We start from the raw sequence: 14842 nt of genomic DNA on the forward strand, positions 1-14842 counted from the left end.
TTGGTTAATCTTCTAATTTGTGGAAATTGAACCACTCGAGAGTTCATATTTCTTACAATTTTGAAGGGAAATAAATGCCTGAAAACCCTAAAAAATATGTTAACAGATATATCACGGTTTGGTGAAATACATTTGCTTATATGAATTATGTTGGCCTCAGCAAACCGTCATTGATGAGCCATAAGTATTTGCATACAGAGCATTGAATGCTTTCCATGCTGAGGTGTGCATAGTCCAGCATCCAGAGTATTAAATGCTCTGCTCGCCATGATTTTGACTTTATTGTTCAGATATTGAATGGTTGTAGGTAAATACAATTAGTTGAAAAAGAAAAGCGATTCCAAATGTCTTTTAGGAGATACCTATGAGTCGGATGTGGCTAGAGTAGAGATAGCCATTTCAAAGTTAAACAGCCAGCAGCCCGCCCATAGCCATGGACTTGTTCGTAACGTTCTGGATACAGATGCAGCTGTTGTCGAACAGTATCGCGTTCATACTTATCTCATGCATCTTGATCCCAATGTTTCTACTGAGGAGGAGGGTATGGAAGGTGGAACTGCCATTGAAATGGCCACTCATCGGCATGCTTCCTTCGCTGGTCTGGAATTTTAAGCATCTGCACGATTGGGTCACTCATCTACTCAATTTCAGCGGTGGAACTTTCATTATGGAACTTCCATGGATGAATAGGGTATTAACTGCAGATGCCGGCAATCTGGAGTACATTCTGAAGACCAGATTCCATAACTTTGTGAAGAGCAACTACTTACAGAGCGTACTCCGCGATCTGTTTGGGGACAATAGTATTCTGCTGGTGGACGGCAAGTATTTTAAGCATCTCAGCAGTCTCACGGTTTCGGCAGTCACCTCCACAAGCTTCCGCAATTATTCAATTCGTTCCACTGTCTCCTTGGTGCACGATAGACTTCTACCCCTTCTCCGCAAGGCTTCGGACGAGGAGCTTATCATCGATCTCCACGACGTATTTCGTCGCTTTTCGTTCGATCTCACATGTTCCTATGGACTGGGCTTCGATCCCATGTCTCTTCTCCTCGAGCTCCCACCGGTTCCTTCCCTGACTGCCCTGGACGAGGGTATTGAAGCGTGCATGCATCGACTGCTAATGCCCGCATTCTGTTGGAAAACATTGAGGTTCTTTGGCCTCGGAATGGAGCGCAGGGTCCGTGGGGCTCGGAAAACTATGGACCGTTTTCTAGCCCCGATTATTGCGTCTCGAAAGAAGAGCACTGTTCAGTACATTGTGCACGACTACACCGAGGGTCGACCTATGGATTTTCTGTCGTTAATCATTCTAAGCGAAATGCAGTGTAATGGCGGCATCCTGCCTTCTTACGACTTTTTAAGGGACTTCTCTTTCAGCTTCATCGTAGCAGGCCAGACGACGTACGTGGCTCTCTCCTGGTTTTTCTGGCTGCTTCATCAACACCCAGAGGTTGAGGAAAAGATTGTACAAGAGATAGAAGGTATCTTAAATCAGAGGTCGGTGTCTGCAGATCGAAACGAGCCGTTGCCTTTCTCAATGGAGGAAATAAAAGAGATGAAGTATATGCAGGCGGCGCTGAGCGAGTCTCTTCGGCTTTATCCATCTACTCCAATAGACCTGGTAGAGGCGGCCGAGGACGACGTGCTGCCCGACGGCACGAAGTTAGAGAGGGGGTCCATCGTCATATATTTCATCTACTCTACGTGCAGATTGAAGAGTGTGTGGGGGCAGGATTGTGGGGAATTCAAGCCGGAGAGGTGGATCAACGACGGGAAGGCAGTGAAGGCAAAATCGGAGTTCAGGTACGCGGTTTTCAACGGCGGACCGCGAAGGTGTGTTGGGAAAGAATTGGCATTTTGGCAGCTCAAGTGGGCTGCGGCTTCTGTTCTTGCCCGTTACCAGGTGAGGGTTGTGGAGAGGCACCCCGTTGTTCCCAAGTTCGGGTTGCTGCTTACCATGAAGCACGGCCTTCTGGTTACAGTTCGCCCGCGCACTCGATATAGCTCTGCGGGTGCAATCTGAAGTATGGTGTGCTTTCTTTCTCCAGCAACCTATATGGTATAAATAATATATATAATGATTCGTTCAAACCATGTTCTGGTTCCGAAAGTTAGGTTTTCAACTAGTACATCCGTGCTTTAGTTTCACCAGTGTCCTCGAAATTGTATCGCCTATATTGTAAATTGCAACGTTGATATATAAATACATATATATCAAATTACGTATATATATCAAATTATATGTTAGGCACTCACAATGGGCACAATGAATGGTAAACTCTATATATATTTGTAAATGTGCAAAATGTATCATAAACTCTATATATATTAGTAAATGTGTTTGATAGAACCAGATTGATGTCAGTTTTCAGTTTTTAATTTGTATATAGAAATGGTATTGATATCAATTACATAGTTGTATTGCTTGTGAATCTATTTAAATGTTGAAAATTAATAAATCATAATTTACTATAATTAATAGTAATTAATTATATTTCAAAATTAGGCTCGAGAGGTTGTGGTTTAAGATCCATCCCCAAGGAGAATTATGTAATGACTCTTTCTTAATTCATATATATATATATATGAAAAAACCTAAACATATTTCAAAATTATATTTAATTAATATTAAAATTTACTTTAAATATGATTTTTTATGAACATCAAATATAATTAATGGTTTCAAAATTATTAAATTTTTGTAAATTAATTTCTCACGATTTTAAATGTATTAGTGTAAGAATTATATTTTTTTGTCTTGAAAGTTATGGAAATTTTGGTAAGGGAATTTTGTAAATCTAAGTAAAAGTTGTCAAAGTTTATAATTTTAGATGCTTCAGAGGTTTTTGATGGTGCTGAATTCATTTCCACCATCAAAAACATAATTCAAATACTGCATCGACAATATTTTTTGAAATTTTTTTATTGACCAAATTTTAACCACTTTTAACCGTGCAATTCCTCCACCTCCTCCACCTCCACCTCATAAATAATTGTCACATACATAAATGATTGTTAGTTTTATATATAAAACTTACATAAAATCCTTCTAACCTTTAAAGTTAAAAAAAAAAAAAAAAAAACTTAAAAACTAATTAATTTACATTTTGTAAACAAATTTTAAAAATAATTTTAATAATTGAAATGTTAGATTTTCTTATTTTCAAAAAGATTCATAAATTCCATCTATCTACTCTACTCACTCAGATTGGAGTTTTTATAACAGAAATGGTGTGTTAGATAATAGTCTTGTATGTGGTTAGAATTTAAGATGTCAGAAAATATTTAATCAAAAACTATAATTACATGATATTGATAAGTTATTTTCAATTACTTGTCTATATTAGTTGATCAAATAATTCCATCAATCTACTATACTCACTCAGATGGGAGTATTGGAGTTTTTATAATAGAAATGGTGTATTACATAATAGTCTTGTATCTGGTTAGAATTTAAGATGTCAGAAAATATTTAATCAAAAACTATAATTACATGATGTTGTAAGTTATTTACAATTACTTGTCTATATTAGTTAATCAAATAATTATTTAATTCTGATTAATTTGATTATGTAACTATAATCACTGAGTAATCCGGAGGTGGAGTTTTGAGCATTACATTCAGCTTTTATCGCTTCATATTCCATTAGCATAGGTAGTGGTAGAGATGAGCGGGAGCATTACATGTTGGATAGATAAAACTGTTTCAAAATCATATGAAGAACACTATTACACAGTTTTTAATTTTCTCGAAGTGGTTTAGATAATTTTACAGTATAGTTGGAAAATTAATGAGGGTTTATCATTTAGATTTGAGAAATTTGATAAATAGGGTGTTTTTGTTAAAACACTTAGATAATCTAAAATTATTAATTTAATTTTCTAGCTTTATCAAAATGATATATTCGCAAATTTAATCATACTCTCGTGAATCCCGGCGCAGTCAATGCAAGAATGGCCTTCGAAAAAGTATCAAAGAAAATTATTATGTTACCCTCCGTGTAGAAAGTATACTCCGTCAATTTTTATATGTATTTCCATGATCTTACTCTTGTTTCAGCTGGGCGAAGGTTTCTAACACAACCACATTTCCTTTGATATACATTCAGTTGTATTTTCATTTTTCACAAGTTAATAAGATTATGAAAATGAAAATAATAAACTTATATCAATTACATTACATTGTGATAGTATAAATTTATTTTTCATATTATTAATATTTAAAAAATCATAAAAATTATTATTTTTAATTATTTTATATATATAGATAGATTTATTTTTATTTTATTAAGGATATTTAGTTTATTTTTTAAATAAGTTTTGTTATAATATTATATAAAATAAGCTTTGTTATAATATTATATACCAATATTACCATTTCGAAATATTATAGTTTGAAAGATTTATAAATCATGTTCATATAACATTTTATTTGTTTATTAATCAATTTAATTAAAGACTAAGAAAACATAATTAAATAGATTTACACATCAATCAATGGTAAACATCAAAACATTTACTTTATTATATATCACACATTGTCTACATAAAAAAAAATCATAACCAATTAATAAATTATAATTTTATTTTAAATTATTGTTATTATTACTTATAAAAATAATTGATATATGAGCTAAACATTTATACATTCAAAAAAACATATAACAAAATCGTTAACCATGAAAATTCACCTCACATTACTTTGGAGATTCTTAATCTATATATATGCTTTGTAACAATATTATGGGTCAATACCATAACTTATCAATTCCACATGTCCAAAAAACCATAAATCAGTTCCTATAAAACTTGTTCATATGATATTTTTTAATTAATCAATTTAATTAAAAATGACATAATTATTTTTGTGATAACTCTCAACCTTTGATTTGTAACTACTGCTAAGGATATTATAGAATATTATGTGCACGTTGAATCTTTACCATCCACCTAATTATGCCAGTAGGGATATTTATTTTGGAATAATACTTTCAAATTTTTAATTTAATTAGTAATAATTATTAGGTGAATGGTAGAGATTTAACCTTCATAGAATATTCTAAAATATTCTTAGTAATATACACAAATAAAATGTTTAGATTTATCTCCAAAGTAGTTATGTTTTTTTTTTTCTTTGAATCAAAGTGATTAATTAAAAAAAATTGTCACATAAACAAAAGTCATATGAAATCAGTTGTGGCTTTTTGGCATGCGCTATTGATAAGACATAATATTACCTCATGGTATTCAAACAAAGAAAGTGGGGATAAATTTCTATGGATAAGAATCATGTTCCATGTTTTTTCAAATGTATATGTGTTGAACTTATATATTAATTATGTTTATAATTAATAATAGCAATAGTTTAAAATAAAGTTATAATTTATTTAGTTCTATGTATTTTTTCAAAAAAACGGGTTATAAAGTGAATATGGATCTTCATGTTCCAAAATTGTATTGCATTTAGAGGTACAAAATATAGAAAATCTATTCTTGTGATTGTTTGTACCAACTATTCTAAATAAGTGTTTGTTATATTCTTGGCAAAAAAATCTTTATAAAAATATTTATAGCAATATATATCTACATAGCATCAAAGGGTTTCATAAACTATTAATTTATCTATCAGGGGAAGGTCTTGGTTCACCAACTTCTCTATGTAGCTTGAGTCCTCATCCTTATCCCTTTGTTCTTGCCTCTTGAGTGCTTTTGTCCTTTTTCTCCATAAGTTTTTCACTAGTCCCAACCACTTCCAAAGTGAACTTAACCCCACTACTGGATTTTTCCTTGAGCTCAACCACCTTGATATCCAAGGCTGTCAATTCATTCTAAATATCATCTTGAAATTGTTCCATTTTACTCTAAAAAAATTCATGTTTAGTATCCATCAATACTACACACATCTTCCACTCCTTCTCCTCCACAAAGCTCCTTAGTTTGATGGTGTTTAGCAACCCCTCAATAGATTCTAGCAATCTTGCTAGTAGCCTACTCATTTTAACCTGCTTGTCTTCCTAAAATTGATTCCTCATTTCTACCATAATAGAACTATGGTGTTCTATGCTTCAAGCTTCAACATTTAATAGCTTCCTTTGTTCACAATTATGAACACTCTGCAGCAGCATAGAGCGGGATTGAAGAACAACACAAAGCCATATATAACCTCATATTTCTTTAAACCACCACCATATATCATTGAATTGTGGAGCTTCCAAATCCATGTCTGAATCATGATGAATTCCTTAAATTCCAATCAAATGATATGAAGGAAGAGAAGTATTAACGTCATTGTACAATGAATTGAATGAGCTAGAAGGGCTGATGCTACCCTCACTCATGTAAACTCCTTCCATCCATGAAGTATTAAAGTATTATGCCACTTGTGCTTGCAATTTATACCCTCTTATCATCGGATTTTATGATTATTATATAGGGGTTTATCTTCTTGGGTTTGCTTGGCCAGAAAATTAATCTTTACTAGCATTCCTTTTGTGCTAGCACCAGATTACGAGCCAAGATTCGATTTCTTGTTGGGAGGAATGTTTGGATGGATTCCACCTTCAAAGATCGTTCAAATTTTTGGTTGTGAAAACCTTTATAATCATTATTATGGTTATAATGTTTGTTTTCAAGATTCATGGAATGGGCGAGTTAAGAATCAACCCTTAGTCCAATTCTAAATTCCCCTTCTCCAATGTAGTTCCTCTATTAGTCAATTATTCTACCTTTGTATTCAACTATCTATACACGTGAAAGAATTCAATTTTCTCAAATTGCATTGATTGCAAAATGATCCTTTGAAGGATAGAAGGAAAAGTTGAGCTTTACAATCCTCTAGTTTTTCACACCTAACAAATTACAATCATTAAATCGCCAAACACTGATATTTTGGTGATTTTATTTACTATTGTTATTTCCAATACTTTCCAAAATGCTAGATATTCAAATTTTATATGTGATGTGACACCCAATCCCCAAGCATATTCAGTATCTATTTTTTCATCAAGGGGAAGGATAACCCCTCCCGCTCTTATCACCCTTGGGTTTCCTTTTGAGGCTTTGTCAAAAATAATGAAAATTGATTCCTATTCAAGTGCCATTGATGGAAGTTCGTTGAATTCTATCTGATATAGAAATTTCCTCTTTGTGTTGGTCAAAGTTTGAAGCTACTAGCATGATCTTGCAGCTTTTGCACTTCAATCTAATTCCTTTCCACTTGATTTAGAGTTTCCAGTTGAGAGTTTTTAAATCCATAAACCATTATTGCCTCAAATAATAAACTTGATGCCTTTTAGGCCACTAATAAAGGACTTGTTTGTTCTCATTTGAATATTTCTCTATTCTTGGTGATCCAAATTGACTAGAAAAGAACTTCGAGGAGAGATTCCCAACAATAAACTAGTAGTGAGGGAGCCTTCCTTGGCGATGGAAATTTGTTTCTCCATGTTTCAAACACATCAATCCATGTTCCAAGGATTGTTTCGATGTAGTTAAGTTGGCATATGCTACTCGCCATACTACCAGGGAAAAGGGGCATTGCCTAGGTAGATGTGGTATATTTTCCTCTAATTCCCTGCATAAAACACATCTTGATGGCCCTTCAATATTTCGTTTCTTGGGATTTTTTGCGATAAGTATTTTTTGGTGAATTAAGGTCCAACATAAGGTATTGACTTAAGGTATCCCATCCCTATGCCATAGTTTCCTCCACAAATTTGTTGGGAACTCGGTAAGGGGGCATTTTAACAAAAAATTCATAACCTTCTTTAACTATGTATCCTTGATGAGAGATCATCTTCTAGGATCACTAATCTTGGGATTATATATAGATAGTAACCATTCCTTTTAGGTTGTGGAACAACATTTCCCATTGCTGATGGAGATGTATAGGTAATTTTGGGTGTAACAATCCTTTCCAAACTCCCTATTCATCCCATTTGGAGACAACTTTTAACCTAACATAACCTTCTCACTACATCCAATTTTCCAAGTCACTAAAATGTTCTCAACCAAGAAGGGGTCCTTATGGATCAAAATTGTCTTTCCATATGTTGACACAAGCTCTCTCGCCAAAGCACCAACTCAAGTGTTTAATAATTATTGGGGTAGCTTCTTTACAGAGCTTCCAAATGTTAGAGGTTGTACCTATCCACTCAGTTGTATCCACTCAAAGCAATTGGATTTTATGAAAATACTTTCATAGAAAGGCTTATTTCCAACACTCCTTGGATTCAGATAAGAGTCGCCATATTATCTTCACACCAAGTTCTAGATTCATGATGTAAGGATCCTTCATTGTCAGTTCTCCATACAATTTTGGAAGTCAGATGATGTTATAATGCACCATATGGAACTTTTTTTCATTATGTTTACCCCCTTGCCAAAGGAATTTGTGAATCAAGGGACTTATTTGGGTTACCATGCTCTTGGGAGATAAAAAACTAGAGCACAAATATATTGGGATTGTTGATAAAATCGTTTTAACAAAGACTAATCGTTATGTTGTATTGAACCAATGTGCACACCATTTTATGGTTTTTTTTCTAATTTAACAATTTGAAATGTATTATGAAGTAAGTTCTTTGATGTTTAGTAAAGATTGGTTCTTATTGAAATTTACTCGCCATTTAATTTATATGGTTGCGCTAGTAATTATTGATAATCAAATTAAAATTTTAGAAAGAGACGTGTCGATTGACATAACTACTTTTGAGATACTAAAAATATTTTGGAATATTCGATGGAAGTTAAATCCTTACCATCCACCTAATAATTATTGGTAAGTAAATTAAAATCTAAAATATCCTATTCCAAAATAGACACGTGATACAAATTAAAATTTGAGAAGTCCTATTTCAAAATAAACACATCTATAGTCATAATGAAAAGTGTAATAGTAGCATCAATAATGGTTTGATCTATATAATAATAAGTTAGTATTACAAATAATCAGTTTTTTATAACTTTCAAATATTTATATATTTCTTATATTTCATTTTCACATTTTATTTTATATTTTGTTTTATCTCAAATATGTATATATTTTGTATTCAAATCATTTTTCATATTTAAATCCTTTTCATTTTAATTGTGTGTGTGGGGGTTTAAACTTTAAATATTTTAAAAAATAATTTAATAATTTTTTTCTTGTGTGGTAAATATTGCATTTCCTTCTAAATTGGAGTGTACTAGAAGTACTAAATATCTCAGGCCAGTCTTTCACTTAGAAGTCCAAACCATAACCAAAATTGCCTTATTCATAAAGAGGAATAATATATATTGAAATGTTCAAAGAGATAGTGAAGATGAGATATGAACTAAAAAATTGACCAAACAAGCCATCAAGACAAAATGAAGATCGAAATGCAAAATAATTTGGGACATGGCATAAGTTAAGTAGATGTATCAGAGACTATGGAAGAAACCTAAATAGGGTCTTCATTGTTGTTGAGGTTGCTTCCTGCTAGAGGAGCAATGCTCGGGTGTTTCTCTATACGATCCAAGCTCCAGACCAAGTCTCACAAGTGACGGTGTAGATGCTATAGAGAGTGTAGGATGTCTACTCTATGCTCAAAGTGGTCCATTGAAATTCATCCCAGGATAAAATTTAGGTGCCAATATAATTTGATGGTTTACATGTACTGGTCAAAAGTGTCATGCATGTGTCCAACGTTTGACTCCCAATTAACTAGTTTGGTGAGAACCTTAGCGTCCAAAATTTTTAGTTGTACAGAGGCACCATCAAGTGACATGTGGCATATCTCTTCGTAACTGTGGCCCAACGTGGGATCCAAAAGCCTGATAATCATTTCCTTGAGGCAATGGCGGGTACAAGACTGACCCTGAGAATCTCAATCTTGATAATAAGTTTCCCGTCATTAGACACATGCACACTGATGGGGCATGGTGAGGGCCACATTGAAGAGAGAAGACGAATATGTAGGGGGGGAGGGGGACAAGTGATAGACCAAGTGTGAGGATCCACGTGAGGAGGGAAAAGAGTCACGTGGAAGGAAGTAAGATAAAGGCAAGGATTCAGAGAGGAGAAAGCATATGACATACTACATAAACGATGATTGAGCTCAGGAGGAGTTAGAAGGGAAGACACGAAGCCTACTGAAGATGGTAGCTAGAGGAAGCATGAGACAATAGGAAATGTACCAAAGAATAAATTTGATGCTCCATGAGCTAGACAAGGGATGCAAGAAGAGTGCACAATAGTGAAGATGGCCAGAGAAAAACTAGTAAAATGAACAAAACAATAAGTGAGTGGGATGCAAACTAGAGATGAACAAGGCTACCACTGAGGTTCTTCGACATCTATAAGGATTATTCGTAGTTGTGCATAAAAAAAATGAATCAAAAGCCATTACATGCATAAAAATTTGACATAGAGAAGTAAATAACAACACCAGACCAATATGCTAGAGTACCAATAATGATAAATTTAAGAGTAGAAGTTTTTTCAATAATAAATATTAGATAAATATCTATATTAACAAATATTTAGTATCTTTAATTTAAAAATATGGTAGGTGAAGCCAAAAATAAGTTCGACTTTTTTGTCAACTCGTGAACTAGAGACTCTCGGGTCCAGTGATTCTCTGTAGTTCTCAATCAAATTACAAGCGTAGAAAACCGAGTCAGGCACAAAAGGGGAACCTGAAATTGTTGCCAATTAATATCACTCTTGTAACACCCCTCAGTGAAAAGTAAATAATTAATTTACTTTTACTGTAGTAACACAATAAAATGTGGACTGTGTGGAAGCCTCGTGGAAAATTTTATGTTTAAGGTTATTTTGATTTTTATTGAAAAGTTGGTTATGGCCTGATCCGAATTGGATCCTCAAACAATTCCATGATTGTTAAGAATGAATGACAGACTTCAAGAAATCTTATAGCTATCAGAAATAACCTCTGAATAATGGCAATTTGCAGCCAGCACGGAGCAACGAGGACCTTCGGTCAAAGCGCGCTGACCGTTGGCCCATGGAGACCGCGCATGGCGCAAAAATGGCAATTAGGAAGCTCAGATCTGGAAATGGAGGCTGTTTCTGATACACGATTAAATCGCATATCGCTGGGAAAAACCCCTCGAGAAGGAAAGACCCTGAGCACTCGGTCACAAGGGAAACCAAAAAATAGTGGAAAAGCGCTAAAACTGGCAAGGCGGGTCCCACGCTCAAAACCAATGGAATATCGGAGGCATTTTGGGCGATAAGCGGATTTGGACGAGGACCCAGCGATTCCATACACCAAGTGACGTGTGTCTAGAAGGGAGAGAGAAAAACCGCTTACATCGCAGAGTAATGGTCGAGCAACTCAACCGTGAGATAGGAGCGAAGACCGTAGGATCTGGGGGCTCCAGATCAACGACGGAGGTTTAACTCGATGGATGACCGGACTCGAGGGAGAAATAAACTGCGGTGCATAAGATTTGAAGTCTGATGTTATGAAACCAGCTTAAGAAAAGATAGAAAAGATAGATCAACGCCTTAGAATTCAGCCTCTTCGAGGGGGCAACCTCCTTTACATTACATAAATGAACAATTCTTGGATGATACAAATGAAAAGACCTCCTTTCTATATATAGGAGTCTAAGGGGTTATAACATAATCAGAGCCGACATAACAATAATAATGTAAGGGCACAATAATAACAATAGTGGGCTTTTATGGGGCACAATAGTAACAATATGGGCACTACATGGGTACATCAATATAATAAGTGGGTTATACTAATAACAATAAGGGGTTACATTAGTAGTATAGGGGCCTAACATGCCCCTCTCCTTCAAAAAGCGTTGTCCTCAATGCTTGAGTAGTTCTTGATGCTTCTGTATAAAATTCTTGTCCTCCCATATGGAATATTCAGCGGGTAAGTTCTTCCACTTGATGAGATACTCTGAAATTGATCGATTTCGTAGCTATCGGGTTCTTGTTTCTGTGACTGCTCCAGGTTCCAATATGATTTTTCCTTCTTCTTCAATTTCTGGCAATATTGCTTGAATTGGAATCTTTTGCAACTTTTGAATAAGTGGCCATACTTCTTCGTCCTTCTTCCATTCATCCCTTGCTTCATTTACCCAATCTGGTTGGATAATATAAATAGCACAAAACAATGCTTCCACATCCTCATCCTTGAAGAGTCTTCCCATTCGGTAAGGTCGCCATTTTTTAAGTGCATGTAGTATTGCCAACATTTCCTTCTCATAAATAGCTTGCTTGAGATGTAGCAGTAAAAATACCCAATCACCTACATCAAAACATTTTTCACTACGATGTTGATCTACCTGTTGTTTTGTTTGATTTTGCACCGAAGTGGCGCTATCCTTTAAAAGTTGGAGAACTTGCTGTTGATGCTTGATGTGATCTTTCTCTGCTTGAACCTTTTTCTTCTTGATATGTCCTTCTATCTTTTGAGGAGTGGTAATTTCTTCCAGTCCTTTACAAGATATGGTCGGATTCATTTCTTGATGCTCGATGTGATCTTTCACTTCTTGAACATTTTTCTTCTTGATGTGTCCTTCTATCCTGATAGTTTGAGGAGTGGTAATTTCGTCCATTGAATTACAAGATATGGTTGGATTCATTTCTTCTTTCTCGATGTGATCTTTGACTTCTTGCACCTTTTTCTTCTTGATATGTCCTTCTATCTTGAGAGTTTGAGGAGTGGTAATTCTTGCCAATGCTTTACAAGATATGGTCTGATTCATTTCTTCTTTCTCTGGGGTGGTGTCCTGGCATATATCCTCTTCTTTTGATGTTTCTTGATCCTTTTCTTCCTCCTCTTCATATTTTTTCAAATTTAAGAATTCGTTTGTAGGTAATTTCTATAAAATGTTAAAACTTACATAGCCATCATTGTCAGTTGATGATAAGAAGAAGTCGAAAACTTTTCACCACCCAACATGGAGAAAATAGAGGAGTGGTTAGTTGAAAATATTTGACCACAATGGTTTTGATGAGCTTTCATCATTTGATGTGGCTAGTGACTGAATAACCATTCCCTGACCAATATTTTGCCTATACTATTGTAACAAGGAGATAAAGCTTGAAAATTAGATATTTTCATGGATGTCCTCAACCTACATGCTATATACGATAGTTAAACATTGTAAAAATACTCCACTTGATTATAGTCAGAGGGGGCTAAATTTGGAAGGATTGTAACTGCATTTTACTACTCTGTTGTTAATACAAAATCTTTATTCTCTTTTCAATTTGATCCATTTGCATGATGCATTGATAGCATAAGATTTATGTTGAATGTTTAACTAGTGCCTCACATAAGTTTGTAGAGTCTCCTCCTTAATCAGGTATTGATTGTACTGTATTGTAGGTTAGTTTACTTTCATTGCAATTAATTTGAAATCAGTTAACTAGTCATTCTATTTCATAGCTTTTTCTTATCAGTTTCATTTCTACAATTTAATAATTTATTGGTTTGTGTCTTTAATATTAAATTTTTAGTCTAACTATATTTCAACATGTATGTTTCCATAATATAATTGAGGATTAAACGAGCAGCTTGATTGAGTCACTAGACTACTTATTTCCTGCAAGTGTGTTTATTTTTTGAAGTGTGTTTACTTTACTATTTTTTTTTCCTTTTCTGCAAACTAGCTAAGATCTATTCTCCTTTGCTACCATGTGTTTCTATATGATCCCTGCAGATGGTTGAGAATAGGGAATCGACACAATTAACCACTATTATCTCGTTGTTTATCTTGTTTTCTCCAATGTGTTTTATTATGATCCTTGTGGGTGGATGAGAGTAGGGAATCGACACAATTGACCACTATTATCTTGTTGTTTATCATGTTTTATCCAATGTGTTTTATTATGATCCTTTTGGGTGGATGAGAGTAGGGAACCAAAACAATCCACCTACTTCTCCTTGCAATTTTTTCTAAATTTTACAATAGTAGTTAGCATTTCAATTACAACAATTATAAGAATCTTTAAATTCCTACCAAGTGTGTGTGTGGTTTATATTACTTTGTGACTTGATAAAGATCTTTAACACCTACACTTTCTAATTAATCAATTAATTAATATTGTAGCTTTCTTAGCACTTAATAGATTGCATTAGCATATGTACGGTGCATGCTAGTTTTCATGTTCCAAACAAACACCAAATTGATAATTAAATGCATAGTTTCTCATTTATCTACTAAGAAATTAGAAGTTGATTGAAGAACCCATCAATATTATCAAAGTTCACCAAATATAATTAATGAAAGAGAACCATACACACCATATAATTTTCCAAGGGACAAAGTGTTCAACTAGTGCTCTATAATGAATTAAATAGAAAAGAAAATTTAAGAGAATCCATATCTCTCCAATGTGAAATAATAAAAATAAGCTGAGATCTACCCTACTTAAACTGGGGAAATGAAGCAATTTAGCTCCAATTAGCCTAAAATCCCCTAAGAATAATAATCCATGACCTTCAATACAACCTCAAATATGAAAATATAAAAATAAATATATGAATGAAACATGAAAGCTCCCCTAAAAAAGGCCACATGTGTGAGTAAAAAGGACTTAAAGGGTGATGTCATCCTCAAAATACATTTTTTCCCATCAAAAGGTGCAATGAATGGTCCAAGGGGCATGTAACCTAGTCAAAGGTCATGTATGATCATCCAAAAGTGCTCTCTCAAACCCAACATCCTCCTCTTCAAGCTCATGTCATGTAATGGGGTGCCACATCATCATGTAGGGGAAATGTCCTAGTTTCGATGGTTAGTGTCCAAGGTGTTAAAGGTGGAGGAGGGTCTATGTAGGTGTCACAAGTCATCATAAATCCCAATGCTCCCATGAAATGTA

At 34.3% G+C, this 14842-nt stretch overlaps 1 pseudogene; it reads left to right on the plus strand.

Annotated features, from left to right (window-relative positions):
• The first annotated feature begins 433 nt into the window (after window positions 1-433).
• LOC149221747 (cytochrome P450 86B1 pseudogene) lies at window positions 434-2026 on the plus strand (annotated as a pseudogene).
• Window positions 2027-14842: the final 12816 nt, after the last annotated feature.

This window comes from Pinus tabuliformis, chromosome Q (genome assembly GCF_031772625.1).
Source record: "Pinus tabuliformis cultivar Carrire ecotype Pingquan chromosome Q, CPIR1, whole genome shotgun sequence".
Lineage (NCBI taxonomy): Eukaryota > Viridiplantae > Streptophyta > Pinopsida > Pinales > Pinaceae > Pinus > Pinus tabuliformis.